Below are 17,628 nucleotides of genomic sequence, written 5' to 3' on the forward strand. Positions count from 1 at the left end.
TAGATGTTCTTGACTTTCTTTTAAATAATCAGCCAGTGCATGTTTTTCTTCTTCAACTGTTTGCTTCACTTGTAATAATCCTCTGCCACCTGATTTTCGGGGCAGGTATAATCTATCAGTATCACCACGTGGATGTAAACTGTAGTGCATTGTCATTAGTTTCCTGGTTTTTCGGTCCAAAATGTCCAAATCAGCTTGTGTCCAGTTAACTATACCAGCTGTTGCATGCAGGATTGTTCATCTCTTACTATTGTTAAACAGTCACCATCAAATATCCACAAGGGAGCAAGCAACATCATGAATAGCATGAACCATGCAAATGATGCAAACAATATAATTTGTATCAGCTACATCATGACTGATGTGGCATCTTTTGGATGATCACACTTCAGTGTAGAGCTCATACATAACCTGAAACTACCATGTCATCTTCACTCATAATCCAGGTATCCATTATCTGCACATTCCACCTGTACATGGGTTGATGAGACAGTTGAAGTAATGCTATCCTGATTTATGGAAATCAAAGTAATTAATAATAAAAAAGGTATAAGAACTAATCCTATTTAAATTAATCAGAAGCTGGCTGAAGCACTCTATTTTTGGCTGTTTCAGATATTCTTAATCCACATTATCATTTCATTTCATTATCATTTCAGTTAAATATTATAATCACATAAATGAATTTAAAATTATAAATTTAACATATGGCAGTTGAATATTTTAGTTACCTTATTTGCATAACCTCCTACTAGTAAGGGAAGATATAACCAGGTGTAATTTTAACATAATGGTACCCTATCATTTATAATATGGAATCAGGCATTATTTCTATTTGTGGCCTAATATTATTTACATCTATAAAGCTTTTGAAAAATTGCAGGATCAGAAACTCTTTAGATAGAAACTGAGGCTGTTTTGATCTCTGTTTCTCCCTCCCCTTCAAAATACAAATAAGCAGGGTCTTTATGTGTTTCACACAAGCCTCCAATGCAACTTAGGAAAGGTAAATTAAAGTCTCTGGGGCTATATTATGCCAGAATGTGATGCAATGCTTGTATTCTTCATTATGAAGAAATTATTGCTAAAGAAAAGACAATCTGTTTTCCAAGCTGCTTGTATTCCCTGCTGTCTTCAGACAAGAGTTTATGAAAAGGAAAAGATGCTGCTCATATTAACTTTTATTATTAACTTTTTTCCCTCCATATGAAAGCATAAGGATATCTATATTTAATCCATAACTTTCTAATGTATGGTATATTTAATGAAATGTTTAACAACTCCACTGTTAATAACATACATTCCCTCAGACACAACTTTTGCAATGATTTTATTTGTTTGTTTGCGGTTCTAAACAATCCCTACCATTGTGTTTCAAACTGACAGATAAAGTCATTTTCCTCAACCCATTAGTTCAATTCAATAGCTAGATACTGTAGATATAGATATATAAATGAAATAACGATAGATAGATAGATAGATAGATAGATAGATAGATAGATAGATAGATAGATAGATAGATAGATAGATAGATAGATAAGTCAGCCAATAGAGTGATTGCGATCTTGAACTTGGAAGAAGGAAATGCTGAGCTTATCATAGGTTCCCCTTGCGCATATGTGCTAGTCGTTCCCAGCTCTAGGGGATGGTGCTCATCTCCATTTCAAAGCCAAAGAGCCAATGCTGTCCAAAGACATCTCTGTGGTCATGTGGCTGGCATGACTAAATGCCGAAGGTACACGGAACACTTTTACCTTCCTACCAAAGATGGTTCCTATTTTTCTACCTGCATTTTTACATACTTTTGAACATGTAGGTGGCAGAAGCTGGAACAAGTAATGGGAGCTCACTCTGTTATGCAGTGCTAGAGATTCAAACTGCCAACCTTTCTGATTGACAAGCTCAGTGCCTTAGCCACTGAGTCACCACATCCCTTTTGAGCTTATCATATCTATTCATTATAATCAAATCACTCAGATCAATTTCATGCTTTAAAATACAAGCCAAATAAAACACTTCAGTGGAAAAATAGTTCCAGTAAGAGCTTTAGTAAGATTTCCACAAAAAGTTCCAGGGATGGGTTCTGGCTTCTTCTACTGCTGGTTCGCTCAGTGGTGCTTTCTTTCTTGTGCAGTAGGTAAAAAAATGCTTCTGTGCATGCGCAGAAGCAAAAAAGAAGATGGTGGCACCTACAGCACTGCCGATAGAACAGGTTTAGGGGCATGGCCAGCCAAGTTACTACCTACTTGGCAAAACTGGTCCAAACTATTAGGAACCCACCTCTGAAGAGTTCCCATAAGAGTTCCAATAACAGTTCAATAAGTTCTAACACACTAGAAAGTCACTGAAACAATAAGCAGGTTCCATAACCAGGATGCTGTCGCAGCAAAGCTCTTTATTTGCTCCCAGTATTTTGGCAAAAAGCCTTGGTTAAGTTCTGCCATTACAGTGCAAGTCTAAAGCTCTTCTGGTAGAGCTTCTCCACTGAATAATGGAAGGGATACCTCTTACAGGCACACTTGACAGATTGTAATGTTGACATCAACCACCATAAGAGTGTGTAACCCTCATAAGAAATGAGCCGTAGAGATAGGAACATATTTAGGTGATACACTCATTATGCAGGAATGAAAGTGAAGGTGATTTCTTCATTAGTGTTTTACATCTTCCAGCATCAGTCAGCTCCTATTGAAACTATATAAAATCTGTCCTTATTACTGCTCTAGCAACACAACAATGATTAGAAGACACTAGAAGACACAATAAATCACTAATGAAGAAATGCCCAGACACTGATTGCTGAAATATTCTGGATCTCAATGTACCTCTTTACTTTCTAATAAAGAAAGTATCTGTATGTTATTACTCTTCACAAATATTTTCCAAGGTGTGAATATAAGTGTGATATTATTACTGTATATTTCTCATCTCTGCATTTGATCTTGTTTTAATCTGCAACATACTTTTTTTAAACAATGAAGCTTCAGGATAAATCTTTCTCTACAGATGAAAAGAGATGGAAAGGAGCAAGTCAGATGGGAGTTAAGCTTTGCAATCATTCTTGATTCGAACCTGGTAGTTCCTGCCTGTTAAATCAGAGCTATTCTGCCAAATTGGTCTCATTCTTCAACCAACAGAGCCCTGGCATAAATAATTGGCTCTTGAACCTGAAGGCTGGGGGGAAATGAGAGCTATTTCATGATCTCTTTATTCTTCCTGGTTTCTGTAGTTGAATGGCAATGCAATTGCTTTGAAAACCACTGAGCTAGATGGACAAATGATCTGACATTTTCTTGATAGTATTTGTATTCCTGAGGATGTTCCTATTGCAGTGGTTCATTATAGAGAAGTAGAAGAGCTGCATTCTAGCGCTGCTGGAAATGCTCATAATTAAAAACTCACCGGTCAGGCCTGTTCTGTTTCTTCTGACTGGCAGCAGGTTTGTGGGACAAGTTTTACCTCTGTTCTTGTACTATATGCCAGGATATAAATAGTCCCCTCCCTTAAGTACCTGTAAGTCCCACTTACTTCAAAAGCTTACTTCTTGAAAAAGAGTCCTGCTCAAACATTTTTCCAGAAGGTAGAAGAATTCAAATTCATGTACAGAATCAAACCTCTAAATTCTTTATTCTGACTTGCTGTGGCACCTTGCCTACCGCTGTTCTTGTTGGAAAATTCAAGACTCTTGTAATGATTAATTATGCCATCTCAGATAAAATGTAATGGACTCCTTAAGCTGTGTTTTATTATGTTGCCTCTTTTATGGAGATATTAGAAATATTGCATCTCTTTTAGTGGACTTCTTAAGATATATAGATCATTTTGATATTCAATATGAGCAGTATGACTCCACATTCTTGGCACTGGCCAAAGCCTACCTGTCTCTTTTGGATATCTAACAGATTCAGACTCTGTTCATAGGATCAAATATACTATTTTCAACATCTTTTGCTTTTTTAAAAAATAATTTTATTTTATCAATTTCATATATACATTCACAATTATATGATCTCATAACTGTTAATAATATGTATTTATAACAATTTTTCCCTACTGTTAACAATATACTTGAAGATTGCTTTTTTAACATCCCATAGATCCATCTTACAATGGTCCTACTTCTTCTTCCCTCCCTCCCTCTTTCCTTCCCTCGTTTCTTCTCTCCTACTCCCCTTCCTTCCCTCCCTCCTTGCCCTTCCCTCCTTCTCTCCTTCCCTCCTTCCTTCCTTCCTTCCCTCCTTTCTTTTCTCCTTCCCTCCTTCCTTTCCCCTTCCTTTCCTCCTTCCTTCCCCCTTCCTTCTCTCCTACATTCCCTCCTTCCTTCCCTCCTTTCTTCTCTCCTTCTCTTCTTCCTTCCCTCCTTCCTTCCCTCCTTTCTTCTCTCCTTCCTTCCCTCCTTCCTTCCCTCCTTGCTTCCCTCCCTCCTTCCCTCCTTCCTACCCCCCTTTTTTCTCTTTCTTCTCTCCTTCCTTCCTCCTCTCCTTTCCCTTCTCTCCTTCCCCTTCCTCCCCTTTACCCTTCCCCTCTTCTTCCTATTCCTCCCCTCTTTCCTACTCTTACATTTTCCTCCCATTCTTCCTCTGCCTTTCCCTTTCTCCTATTCCTCTCCTTTCTCCTCTCCTTCCTATCTTTCCTTCTACTCCTCCCTCCATCCACTCTATCCGTTGTTGTGTTTACATATTCTCCTCTTCAGAGGATGACCTGGTTCTCTTTTTTTTTCCTTATTTGAAAGTTATATAAAAAAGGCAAGATTTACAAAATACAAGATACAAAAATAGATAAAGCTCTTTACATATTTTCATCTCTCATTGCTCATCTCGCCTTACCTAGTATGAAACTAGGTTGCTAATTCCATGCAGGTATTTATAACGGATTACCTATCAGCTTTTCAAGTTTTTCCAACGTTGTGGTCTAATGGTGTTACTCAACGGTGAATTCTCACCTCTAATACATTTCTACTCTCATTTGTCCCTCTGTCTTTGTGTATTGTTTATTTGAGTTGTTGCTTAGATCATTTTAAGTTAGTTAACTATCTCCTTTTATATCTAAATCCTCACTGTCTCATCAAGCCATTTGTACAATTTCTCCCAGACTTTGTAAAAGTCGGTGTCTTCTTTATCGTTAATCCGCATTGTCAATCTGTTCATTTCTGCTAATTCTAAGATTTTTTTCATCACCCTTGTGCTAGTGGGGGCATTTTCACTCTTCCAGCACTGCGCGTAAGCGATCCTTGCCGCCGTCAAGATGTGGACGAGAAGGTATTGATTGGTTTTACATATTTTTTGATCTGTTATCCCTAATAGAAACATTTCCGGCTTAAGACTTAATTTAATTGACATGATTTCATTCAGCCATCTTTTGCTTTTTCATAATGGCTGTATGCTACAACAGTTGAATAATAATATTTCTCTTTTGGATGATGTTTTCAAAGATTAAAAACTCTTCATAGACATTATCTACTAATAATGTAGATAATGTTGTAACAACCCTATCAGGTTGTTGTCAAAAACAATGTTGTTTATCCAAAATAAAGGTGGTAACATATGTTCTATTTCAGATCAAAACAAATCATTATTATTATTATTATCAAAGACTAGCTTACACATTCTATTTTTATTACTTTGCGCTACTGTAATGTTTTCTGTGCAAGTTTACCTTTAAAAAATTTGATTGAGCCAGAATGCCATAACTACAACACAGATAGGAGGTGATTTTATTTATTATTTATTTATAGTTATAAATAAATATGCACATAGATAAATCTTACCACAATGAAAATCTGGTCGATTTACAATCCTAAAAATCTATCTATCCAAATACATTAAAACATAAATAAAACCAACCTAGTTGCACAAGGGGAGGGGAGGGGCAGAGTGGGGGAAGGGAAGATGGGATCTGTTGTAACAGATTGATTATTGGGAATACGTGACTCCTTTATTTTAATAACTTTTAAAAAAACCTTGAAAAAACCTGCAGAAAGTCTTCAATTGAAAAAGCTGATATGATCTATAACCGTGATGGCAAACCTATGACATACGTGCCAGAGGTTGCATGTAGAGCCCTCTCTGTGGGCACATGTGCCATTGGCAGTTGCTCTTCTGGTTTCGGGGCGACTGGTCTTCACAGGCACAGGAATGCCAGAAAATGGCCTCAAAAAAGCCCCCAAATGTCCAAAAAACAAAGATGCATGCACTGGCCAAAACTATATAAATGTTGTATTACATCATGCACCCATGTAGGATGTTTCACATGACTTCCACTTGTGGGTTTTTTTTTTCCTTCTTTTTGTAGAATGAATATCCCCAGTGGTCAATATAACTATTACTAAATATATAACTTGAACAAAATTGTTTGAACAAACTCAATCCCCTTTCCAAGAGCTCTTGGTTTTCAGTCTCTTCACATTCCATAACTGAGTGTAGGTTTGGTGGAAATGAGATAGAAATCTTACCTAATTCTTGACCTACCAACTCCTTGCCCCACTTCCTGCTAGTATGAGGCCAAAATGTACAGTAAATAAGTTTTGATTTCCAAGTTAAAAAAGGTTTTTTGTGTGTTTCTTTTTATGTAGTTTTAAATAATGCATCATGACATTTGATGTTGTATTCAAATGTATTAATTTGAGGAAGTGAGGCAGAAAAGCAGGATTAAAATCCCATAAATAATATTCAAGCAGGAAGGCTGAAGATGGGAGACAATGACTTGCTTTGGGCCACCTAGCAAATTCATGCTAAAAGCAAGTTATGCACCAGTGATTCCCTGATCAACAGCTTTGTCTCATTTTTCTTATTATAAAATTAACACTTTCAGACTGCTTCCTGTTAAATAATGAATTAAAGATTCAAGAAACAAGTTTTTTTCCAGGACACACTGAGATCGGGCTTCCAGTTTAGTTCAGAGATGAGCCCTTGTCTCCCTCTCACAAAGTGTCCCATGTTTCAAATACTTTTGTTCAGATTCGGTTCGTTCCTAATGATTCTATCCAAACTTTAGAATGTCTTGACTCTGATTTGCTAAGAGTTCAGATACTCAGAATAGAGGGAATTCATGACACACAAACACATACACGAACACGACTGACACATTCACTGCCATCATCAGTGGGGTCTCTCAGTCATTGATGTTTGCTACTTTATTTCATTTTTTCTGACAGTGATGCTTCACATTTGCTTTGATGGTACTTCTTCATTAATGATGCTCAGAGAGCATACCTACCTTGTTAGATCTCACATTTCCTTTCATCTACCATCAAAACAAAACAAGAAAAAGATATCTTCTGGCATATATTCTGAAAGGCAGATTAGGCTAACTTTCATGCTTAGTTTGCCAACAGAAATCTTCAGAGTGGTTGTTGATTTTTTTTATATACAATTTCAATATTAACATATTGAGAAGAGCAATGTTTAAAGTATTAACCATTTCAAAAAGATACAAACTAATACAAACTTATCCAAAGTAAAGAAGAAAAAAGAAAATGCAAAGAAGAAGCAAAGTGCAATTAAAGAAAAGAATTGAAGAAAAAGAGAAAAAAAGAAATAAAAAATGAAGAAGTAGCTTCCAATATTCTTCAGAATACTTTAAGTACAATACATATTTCAACCTCTCTCTCTAAAGTTATTTCACATTGCTTTTCTTTCTATCATCTATCCTATCTAATCATCAAAATCATAAATCACAGGTTCATTTTTTTTTCATTTGTACGCAAAAAGTCCATAAGAGGCAGAATGTTTCTCAATGATGGCTGACACAGTCAAAGAAGCCATCTGACTGCCAGGAAAAATGGCATCTAAAATTTAAAACATGTCTGTCTGGATGAAATACTGATAGCAAAAATCTTTCAAGAATGACTGTTATGAAATATTTCTGGTTCATAAATATGAAATAAAACATAATCACTTTTAGAATGTTATTCAGCTGTAATTCAATGATCCTCATTTTCAACTGGTTAATTAATACTATATCCTGAACTATTTTAATCAGTAAGATATTTGACACTGGACTATATCGAAAAGAGGCTGAACTTCTGCAATGCAACAGTTCTATTAATCTTTTCCCTCTTACATCTATGTCTGTTTAGAGGGAAACAAATTCAGTAATGAAACAAATAAGGGCACGTTTCTAACCTTTTCAAAATCCAATCCAATTTAAAGCTAACCAGTAGCATATCCTTAATCTTTAGAGTAGGGCTGTCAAACTCCCAGCCACACCCGTCCAGTTTAGTGAAGGGGGGGAAAGTCCCAATATGTCATGTGACACCACGATGATGAGATGAGTTTTCCACTCTACTTTAGAGCAATACAGTGGACACCTTGCATTTAGAGGGTTTTTAAGAGTTATTTTTGGAATATATGGATACTATGATTCTTTTTCTTAAAACTGTGTGAAGATTTGGGAGTGAAATTTAGAAAAACAAATGATACTTCCAAAGGATTATTTCTCTTTTTTTTTCATCAGAGAGAAAAGTTGGAGTCAATCCTGTCAAGGTAATGAAGTTTATTTTAATATTCTTTACTTTCTTGTGTAGCCAACTGTTCCAAATATCTGTAGAAGAACTCTGGACAGCTTAAATTGTTGCAAGCCTTAGCAGTAAGCATGAGAATACATAAGCACTCTCCCCTGCATGAGTCTATGGGGCTTCTTCCAAATCTGTAGAAAAAGAGGAAGACAATTTCTTTATTTAGAATTATTTTTGTATCATTTCAGTCATTCAGCTATGAGTAAAAAAAGATACCATAAGAATAAAATAAAGAGAGGAGGTATAACACAATCATAAGCCATAACAAATCCATAACAAAAATGATCCATGCCACTGTATATTCTGCTACTCATATCTCGGTTCCCAAAAGCTCTTTGAAAAAAATCAGGCCTTAAGCAGCTTTCTGAATATCAGAAATGAAGATGCTTGCAGATATTATTTGTGATGCAGGATGTTTCATAGGAGAGGACCTAATGCAGTACCCTGAATTTTATTTTTCTGCACCCTGGCAAGGGATAGGACTCCACAGCATAGACTTTTTGCAGACATACTTTGGGAAAAGAGATTCTCTTTGGATTAGGTAATTTTACAGATAACAAGGGTCCAAATTTTATATGACTTTGAAAGTGATAACTAGTATTTTTAATTGCACCCAGAAACAGATCAACAATTAGTGCAATTTCTCTAGTCCTGGTATTATATTGAAAGAATAAGGGGGATAACCTTGACAGAAATATGCAAGAATCGTTATCTAGGCAAAAAGAGCTGATGTCCCATTCTTGAAATCCTGGTTAACAAGATATGTGGAAACAGATATGACTCACTGTGTTATAGGAGGCGAAGTGGTAAACCACAATCAGACTTGCAAGAGTCTGTTATTATAACCTATTTTAATTCTAGACATCCTATGGAATTGGTTTTCTGATTGGCCTAGGGGCTGACATCCATCTTGCAAGTCTGTGGTTCTTCCCTCTTTGACAGGATCTTGTTATTCAGGTTATCACATGGGCCAAAACATTTTGCACTAGCTAGGGTTTTTTGATAGACTTTGAGGGCAGTCTTATGTAGAAAGACTTATAGAAATCCAGGTTTGAGGCTATAAAGCCATGCATGGCCATTGGCATTGCCTCCTGTTCAAAGAAAGACTGGAACTGGGCAAAATCCTCCTTGGACTATCTGATTTCCACTAGAAAGAACTGAGAGTCCAGGTGAACTTTTATGTTGTACAATGGCTCTTTCTTGGGAATCACAACCCAATCAAAACTATACTTGCATAGTTCTACAAGCTTGTTTCTAGCCTGGCAAAAAATTCTGTGATAAAATATTTGTACTGCAACAATTGCTTGGAGATTGCATCAAGAGGAATATTACTGTGACTTTGAAGCAGCATTTGTAGTATCCATCAACCAATTTGTTGGGAGACATTTGAAGTTGAAAGTGTGACTGCTAAATCAGTTTGCCTCCTCTAACCTGTGTACAAGGGGTATAAAGTTCTGTTTGTGTTCATGTTTGAAATGACTTTTCTGTATGTATAGTCATGAGGCAAGGCCGTGTTCAATCTTCTTCACTATTCAACATTGTCATCAAAGCAGCCATGAAGAAAGTCTTTGCTAGTTGTAGGGTGTCACATTTGAACAAGATGAATTCATCACATATCTAATATTTGCTGATGGTTGTGAGATTTTTTTGGGAGGGGGAGGTTGTTGTTGCTGTTTTGCAGAAAATGAAAGGGAAGTATCTGACATCTTATTTGATATAAAAGCTTACCCATATGACTTATCCATTAATACAGACAAGACAATATTCACAACGATGGCTCTCAAGTAACCATGCACTTTGATGGAGATCACTTTGAGCAAGAAATATCTTGGCTCAATTGTCCAATTTAAAAAATAATAGCTGCTACAGCTATTATCAATAGTTGAATTGTCCAGACCACTTCAGCCTTCAGAATACTGACATGATGCTTCTAGTGAGGAAAAAAATAGCATAAGGATTGCTAAGAAAATGTACATCTATCGATTAATGCTACTGATGCTGCTGTATGATGTAGAATCTTTGACCTTATTTCCAAATAAGTTGAAAAATGTGAAGTTTACCAAGTGTCCCTATACCAAATTTTATGGATTTCCTTCTATGACAAATTATGACATAATTAAAGGGCGGTGCTGTAATGAATCTATGGCAGTTGAAGACAATCAGAAACATTTAATTAAGTGGTTTGGACACATCTGCCACCTAGGGCTTGTACAAATTTTCTTACTGACTATTTAGGCAATCAGATGTGGTAGGTTTCAAAGAAAATTTCACTATGGGAAGTCTAGTGAAATTTAGACTCAATGAAACACAAGTTAAACAGTTGGTCTCAAAAAACAAAGGTATGCAACAGAGGTGGGTTGCTCCCTGTTCAGTCGGGATCAGGCAAACTGGTGGTAGCAGTGGCCGGAGGTGCTGCCCACCCACCTGAATGCTTCTGCACATGCGCAGAAGCTTCTGTGCATGCAAGCACGCACATGAGCTTGCCTGGAGCAGTAGTAGAAAAATTGGCAACCCACCTCTGGTATGCAACATGTCATCTGCAGACCACAGCACACATAGTTGCATGCTGGTTATACTATGATCATTGCAAGATCCATTATGTCCAAACTTTGGATTTTGTACCCATGTGTGGCTGGATTTACTTCTTTCTTTATATCAGTGTTGCATTCTTCCAGTGCTTCATTTCAGACAACTCCTCAGAAAAACCAAGGAAACTCTCCCCCACATTACTCAACTCACCCAATAGCATGGATTTGAAGTGAGTCCTTTATAACCAGAAAGTGATCTCTCCTGAACCCTCCCAAAATTAGTTCTCATCTGCTCCAACAGAAACCTCATCTTGACCCTCTCCCAGCCACCCCTTCTGATGTCAGTAATCAAGTGTTTCCCAAGGCAGAATGCAGTTTTCATATAAGTATGACTGATCTAAGGAAATTGACATTATATTTTCTTTCTTTTCTTCTTTCTTGGTCATATCAACTATTTGTTTATTCCACTTCTCCAGTATTCCCAAAGCTCTGAGGAATACTTCGTGAATAAAATAGAGTTCATAGCCCCATTTCTCTCCACTCTTAACTGTCCATTTTCAATTTTTACTTCCTCAACTGGTATCTGAAGAACTCTGTTTCTATAGATCTGCCACTAGTTACAAAGGCTATAATTGAGAGAGGGCATTTTGTGCATTGATAAGATGTCTATTATCTGGTTCCAAAATAAATAATAGGTGCAGACAGCTCTATCTTACAAAAAATAAATCTTCTTTTTCTTTTGATCCAAAAGCACAAGAGAAAGAATGAGAATCTTGCTCCCTTATGTTGCAAATATCAGTATAAATAATATAGCTTTCTCATTTGAAAGTCAGAATTCTCCACAAGAATGCCTACATTAACTTTGCTTTTAGTAAATATTACTAATTAGAGTTGTGAGCTGTTTGGATTAAATATATTGTTACAAAGGAATCTGACAATGATTTGGGCAACAGATGTCAATGGGATCACAAAAAGCACTCTGAGCCAAGAACAGAATCATTATTGATAAAAGCTGGTGGAGACCTTTTTCTAAGAGTTTGGAAATCTTCATCCATAGAGATGAGGAAAATATCCATATAAATCAGAATATATTTCCCCACAATGCACTGGCTAGATAAAGATGTCAAATGGTATGGCTTCAAGGTTGAGAAGGTACTTCAAATAACTTTTGTTACAAAGCCAAAGTTTCTCTTTTTTTCTCTCATGGATACCAGCACAGAGAAGCAATTATTCTCTGTATCTTTTTACAGAATGAGTGGTGAGACCTTTTTCCTGGACTATGAAGCAGGGGCATCTCTGAGCACTGGAGGTATTTCTAATCCATCTCAGTTCACAGATAAGAAGTTCAAGTGTTCAGGGGGGAAAAAACAGAGCTGTTGCTAAGATTATCTATATCTAGTCTTCTATTTTAATCCTTTCAAGTATCTATAAGAAGATTCCTCACCTTCTGCAAATGATTTCTACAATTTTATTTTTGATGGTACCCTGGAAACTATAGGTTTTTTTAAAAAAAAATAGATCAAGAAAGATTACAAACCATGCTAGCTTTCAGAGATGCTCATTAAGTCAGAATGAAGCTTACAGCTGATCAACAGACCATAAAAATACGTCTATGACAGTCGATTGGCTAAATCCCAGGACACTAATAATTTTTTTGTCCTGAGATTTAATGATGAGGGCGGAGCTTGCAAGAAACATTTGCTCCTCAGAATCATCATCAGATTGTGAGAAAAGGAAGAAGGGAATCTAACTTTACAAAGTTTCAAAAATTTCCCTAGCTAAATTTATAGGTGTAATGAGCAATTCTGCAGAATGGCATTAGGATTTGGGGTTATATTTCATGCATCCAAGGCAAGTCTCCTGTATATTTCAAAACCAATCTTTTTTGTGACCTAATTGTGCCATAAATCGGATTAGACTTCTTAGTTTGTTTCTTCACATTTCCTCTTTTTCTTAAGGCTAACATCCATGTTTTAACTTGCTGCTGCTGTTCTTAATGAACACTGATTATTAGAATTTATTTTTTTGCTTGTTTAAAATATCTATTTCTAGGCTGCATAAACAGAGGGATAGAATCAAGATCACATGAAATGTTAATACCACTTTATAATGCCTTGGTAAGGCTACACTTGGAATACTGCATCCAGTTTTCGTTGCCACCATGTAAAAAAAGATGTGGACACTCTAGAAAGAGTGCAGAGAAGATCAGCAAAGATGATTAGGGGACTCAAGGATAAAACATAAAAAACGGTTGCTGGAACTGGATATGTCTAGTCTTATGAAAAGAAGGACTAGGGGAGACATGATAGCAGTGTTCCAATATCTCAGGGGCTGCCACAAAGAAGAGGGAATCAAGCTATTCTCCAAAGCACCTGAGGGTAGGACAAGAAGCAATGGGTGGAAACTGATCAAGGAGAGAAGCAACTTAGAACTAAGGAGAATTTCCTGACAGTTAGAACAATTAATCAGTGGAACAACCTGCCTCCAGAAGTGGTAAATGCTCCAACACTGGAAGCTTTCAAGAAATGATTGGATAACTGTTTGTCTGAAATTGTATAGAGTTTCCTGCCTAAGCAAGGGGTCGGACTAGAAGACCTCCAAGGTCCCTTTCAACTCTATTATTCTATTCTATTTCATTATCCCTTGGAAATCTCTGCAGATTTAGGATAAAATTCTGAGTTTAAGGAAGGAAAGGCATTTTCCTTCTTTTAGTTATGTTCCAATAATTCTCATTAAAACGGGGAGAACAGATGATGGCAACTAATACAATAGGCAGTAACTGCTAAAGGCACTACCTGCTGCATTAGCCACGGCCTTTTACTGAATGGGCAGCTGTCATGGTAAAGAGATCTTTTACAAGGAAGAGAAGGAGGAACATAACTACATTTGAAGTAGTCATTGCCAGCCCGTCACTTATTAAATATCCTACCCTTTTGTTCTTACTCGAGTTGATAAAACAGAATTCCTTTTAAAAATATATTTCAGAGGAGGAGATTATTTCCAAGAGTGGAATGTATCATTCTTCATTTCAATAGTTTTGAAATCATCAGAAAGCATGTGTTCTAGAACTGATCATCCAGCAACGTGTAGTCTCTCTGGCCTTTCATAGTTCAATTACTCCAAAGAGGAATATGTCATGAAAGGAATTTTTCCCATAGGGCTTTCCAGCAACACTGCTATTGTGTGCATGAGGGAGAATCCTGCCATTGAAGATTGGAAGCATTTATCTTGCATTTGGAGAAATACAGAAGAAGAGTCTATTTGGGAGGGACGGAGGTTAATAAATTTGGTGAAGAAAAATAAAGTGTCTTTGGAGAATCTCTCTGCCTACTAATAATACAAAGTTGGGAAAGAAAAAAGGGAAGGGAAGGGAAAGAAAGGGAAGGGAAGGTTATTCATATTGTTTCTTTCTTGCTGTAGGAAGGAAATTAGTCAGAGATATGGCTCCTTGTCTGACAGTTTTATTATACTGTGTGTATTCACATTCATTCATATAGAAGGATAGCTATACATACTGATCTTTCACCTTGGGAGACATCATGTCCTTGTAACTGTCATATCATCATGAAAATGAAATCTGTTGACTGAACTCTACCCTTTGAGATGGATGTTGTCACCTTCATTAAAGGGCCACACAGTTTATTACATTTGTCAGCTTTGCTTAGGCGAAAGCAATCAGTACACTTTTGTAGGTGTGGAAAGCAGGAAAAAGAAATACTAATTGGAAACAGACCAGGAATTAGAAATGTTTGAAAACATTGCAGACTATATGTTACAATCTGCCTAACTAAACATATGGCAAATACCATAAGTATCAGTCACTTAGGACATTTTTCTTACTGAAAAATATGAAAAAAATGTGGAAATGTAACTTGTGTTTGATCTAGCTTGGCAACCACTTTCTTTCAATCATTTTTTTTCAAACCCTTTTTCAGTTTACATGCAAGATAAGTTCCAAACAAGAGAATTGTACACCTACAAAATCTTATCCTATTTGAGAGCCTTTCTTTAAAAATGAATACTTCAGGATCTTTCTATGTCAGTTTCAAATATAGCTATTAATAAACGTGTCCTCTTCCTATATTTTACCCAAAAGCATAAACTTTCATAAACCACAGCTCACTTCATTAATTGCATTGAGTGACTAACATACATTTTAATAACATTTCTCTCAAACACAGGTGAAATCAGAAAATCTAGTCAGCTCAAATGAATATAAAGGTTTATAACAGGGGTCCCTAACCCCAGTCTGTGGACTGGCACTGGTCCACAGCATGCCAGAAACCAGATCCCACAAACAAGTGATGACCCATCCATGGGATGCAGGCAACATGCAAAACTGTGCCTCTACCAGTCCACGGAAGAAAAAAAAACTCTCTCCATGGAACTGGTTCCTGTACCCAAAAGGTTGGGGGGGGCACTGCTCTACAAGAATCAAAACTGCTAATGGTCAAAGCAAATTTGGAATAAATAAGAGTCAATGGAATTCAAGGTGGACTTGACTAAGATCTCTTGTGGATGTGAAGGGACTCAAGACTGATGATGCATTTGACCCCCTCCCTCAAGCTCAGCCTGGTCATTAACAATTTGTTAATTAGAAAAGATTCTACCAGACTCCTTCAGATTTTATACCACCATAGAATAACACAGCTTTCCTGTTATAGTCTCTCCTTTTGTTGTGTTACTATGCAACTCAAAATGTATGAAGTGGTTTTAATATCTTTCTCCTCAAAATCCATATTTTACATGGACTGCACGTTTAATATATACTTTTTTCTGTTCTTTAAATCTGCAGCACACACTGCTCCGCCAATATACTGTTAGAGCTGTAAATATGAGATTTTTCGAAATTCTCTGGTTTTATTGTGAGAGAATGAATCTCTTGAATGGTTATTCATTTCAACAGTTTCTGGGGTAGAGGTTATTGGCCATAAAAGCACCCCTTTTAACAGCCCAACTACATTTTCCTTACTTCATAATGGCCAAGAATTACCATCATTTCCAGCCATGGTGCTTTTACACACACACACACAAACACAAACACACACGAACACACATATCCAAAACATTCATTTTTGTAGTACTTAATTTCTCACGTTTTCAGTACCATGAACCATAGTATTCTTTGGACCAATTCTGGAGACTGGAGGCATTGTTTTCAGTGATTTTTCTCCTTTCCCTCTGCTTGTTTTAATTAGTGCTGACAGATGGGAGGAAATTGTTTCCATGATCTATCACTTGTGGTGTACTGCAGGGTTTCTCTTCCATTCTGTTTAACACCTATATGAAACTGTTGGGTAAGGTCATCTGTCAATTTGGATCAGGTACCATCAATATACTGATGATATGCATGGGTATCACATGCCAGTGATACAGACGATATACATTTTAATAAATAAAATAAATATAAATGCATTTCAACTCCTAGATAACTGAGCGCTTCAGTCAGAATCCTGATTCAGTGCCTGAAGCTATGCTGATGTGAATGATTGGCAGACTCAAGCTCAGTACTAACAAGACAAGAACTGAGATGCTCTGTCTGTTTAAGACCTCCCAGATCTGCAGGTGTTTCACTATTGTCTTTCAATATGGTTGTATAGTGCATTCTGCACTCTAGGACTTGTGAAGAATCTGAGAGCCTCTTGGGCTCACAGCTCCTTCTCCCAAAAGCAAGTGGAAGCTATTTCCAAGAGATTTTTTGTATAAGTAGATTTTGTGTACCAGTTGTACCTTTTGTTGAACTGGGAGGTCACTCCTGCCTTCGTCATCTCACAACTGGATTACTCTACATGGGGCTGCCCTTGAAGACCAAATAGAAGCTGCAGTTGGTTCCAGAATGCAGTGTGCAAGCATGGATGAAGGCATCACATTATGCAATTATGACTGCACTACTTTTGATGCTATACTGGTTGCTAGTAGGGTTCCTATTTTTTGTTAGTTTTCCTGTCTGAGAAATATGCATATTTTGAGCAATCCAATGATTTTAGAAACCAAATTCAATGGGTGAATGCCAATATGTAATTATGTCAAAATCTCAAATCTTTGTTGGTAGCATGTATGCAATAAAAGCAAACAAATGCTTTTAATACGTACTACTTTTTTTGCAACTCAGTCCAAGATTATTGAGAGATCAGAGGCTCTTCTATCCCAATTAAGAGTGGAAAACCATTCTCCACTAAAAAAAAGGGAATGCTTTCCACTTGCATGCCTAAGCACTTATATGAATCCTATAATGGCATGGATCAGGATATATCTCAATGTATCATATATCATCATATTACACCTCCTGCAGTCCTACTTTTTAGAATATATACTTTACGAAGTAATCAATTCTTCCATGTGTTATTGAACCATCTGTTACTCTTAACTGCTATACTTTCTTATACCCTTTGGATTTTTTCTTTCTTTCTGCAGCTGTTGTTTCTCATATTCTTTGGAATTTTTCTTATACCCTTTGGGTTTTGTCCTTAAGACGTTGGCACATATTAGTCATAATTTTAGTTATGGCAAAGCTGTGCCTTTTTCTTCAATCAGAGTTTGACCCTGAATATAGTAACACAGTGGTAAAATTCTTTTTTATTATTA

Source organism: Thamnophis sirtalis, unplaced genomic scaffold (assembly GCF_051295495.1).
Source record: "Thamnophis sirtalis isolate CommonGarterSnake01/CBP01778 unplaced genomic scaffold, rThaSir2_p1.2 scaffold_2, whole genome shotgun sequence".
Classification (NCBI taxonomy): domain Eukaryota; kingdom Metazoa; phylum Chordata; class Lepidosauria; order Squamata; family Natricidae; genus Thamnophis; species Thamnophis sirtalis.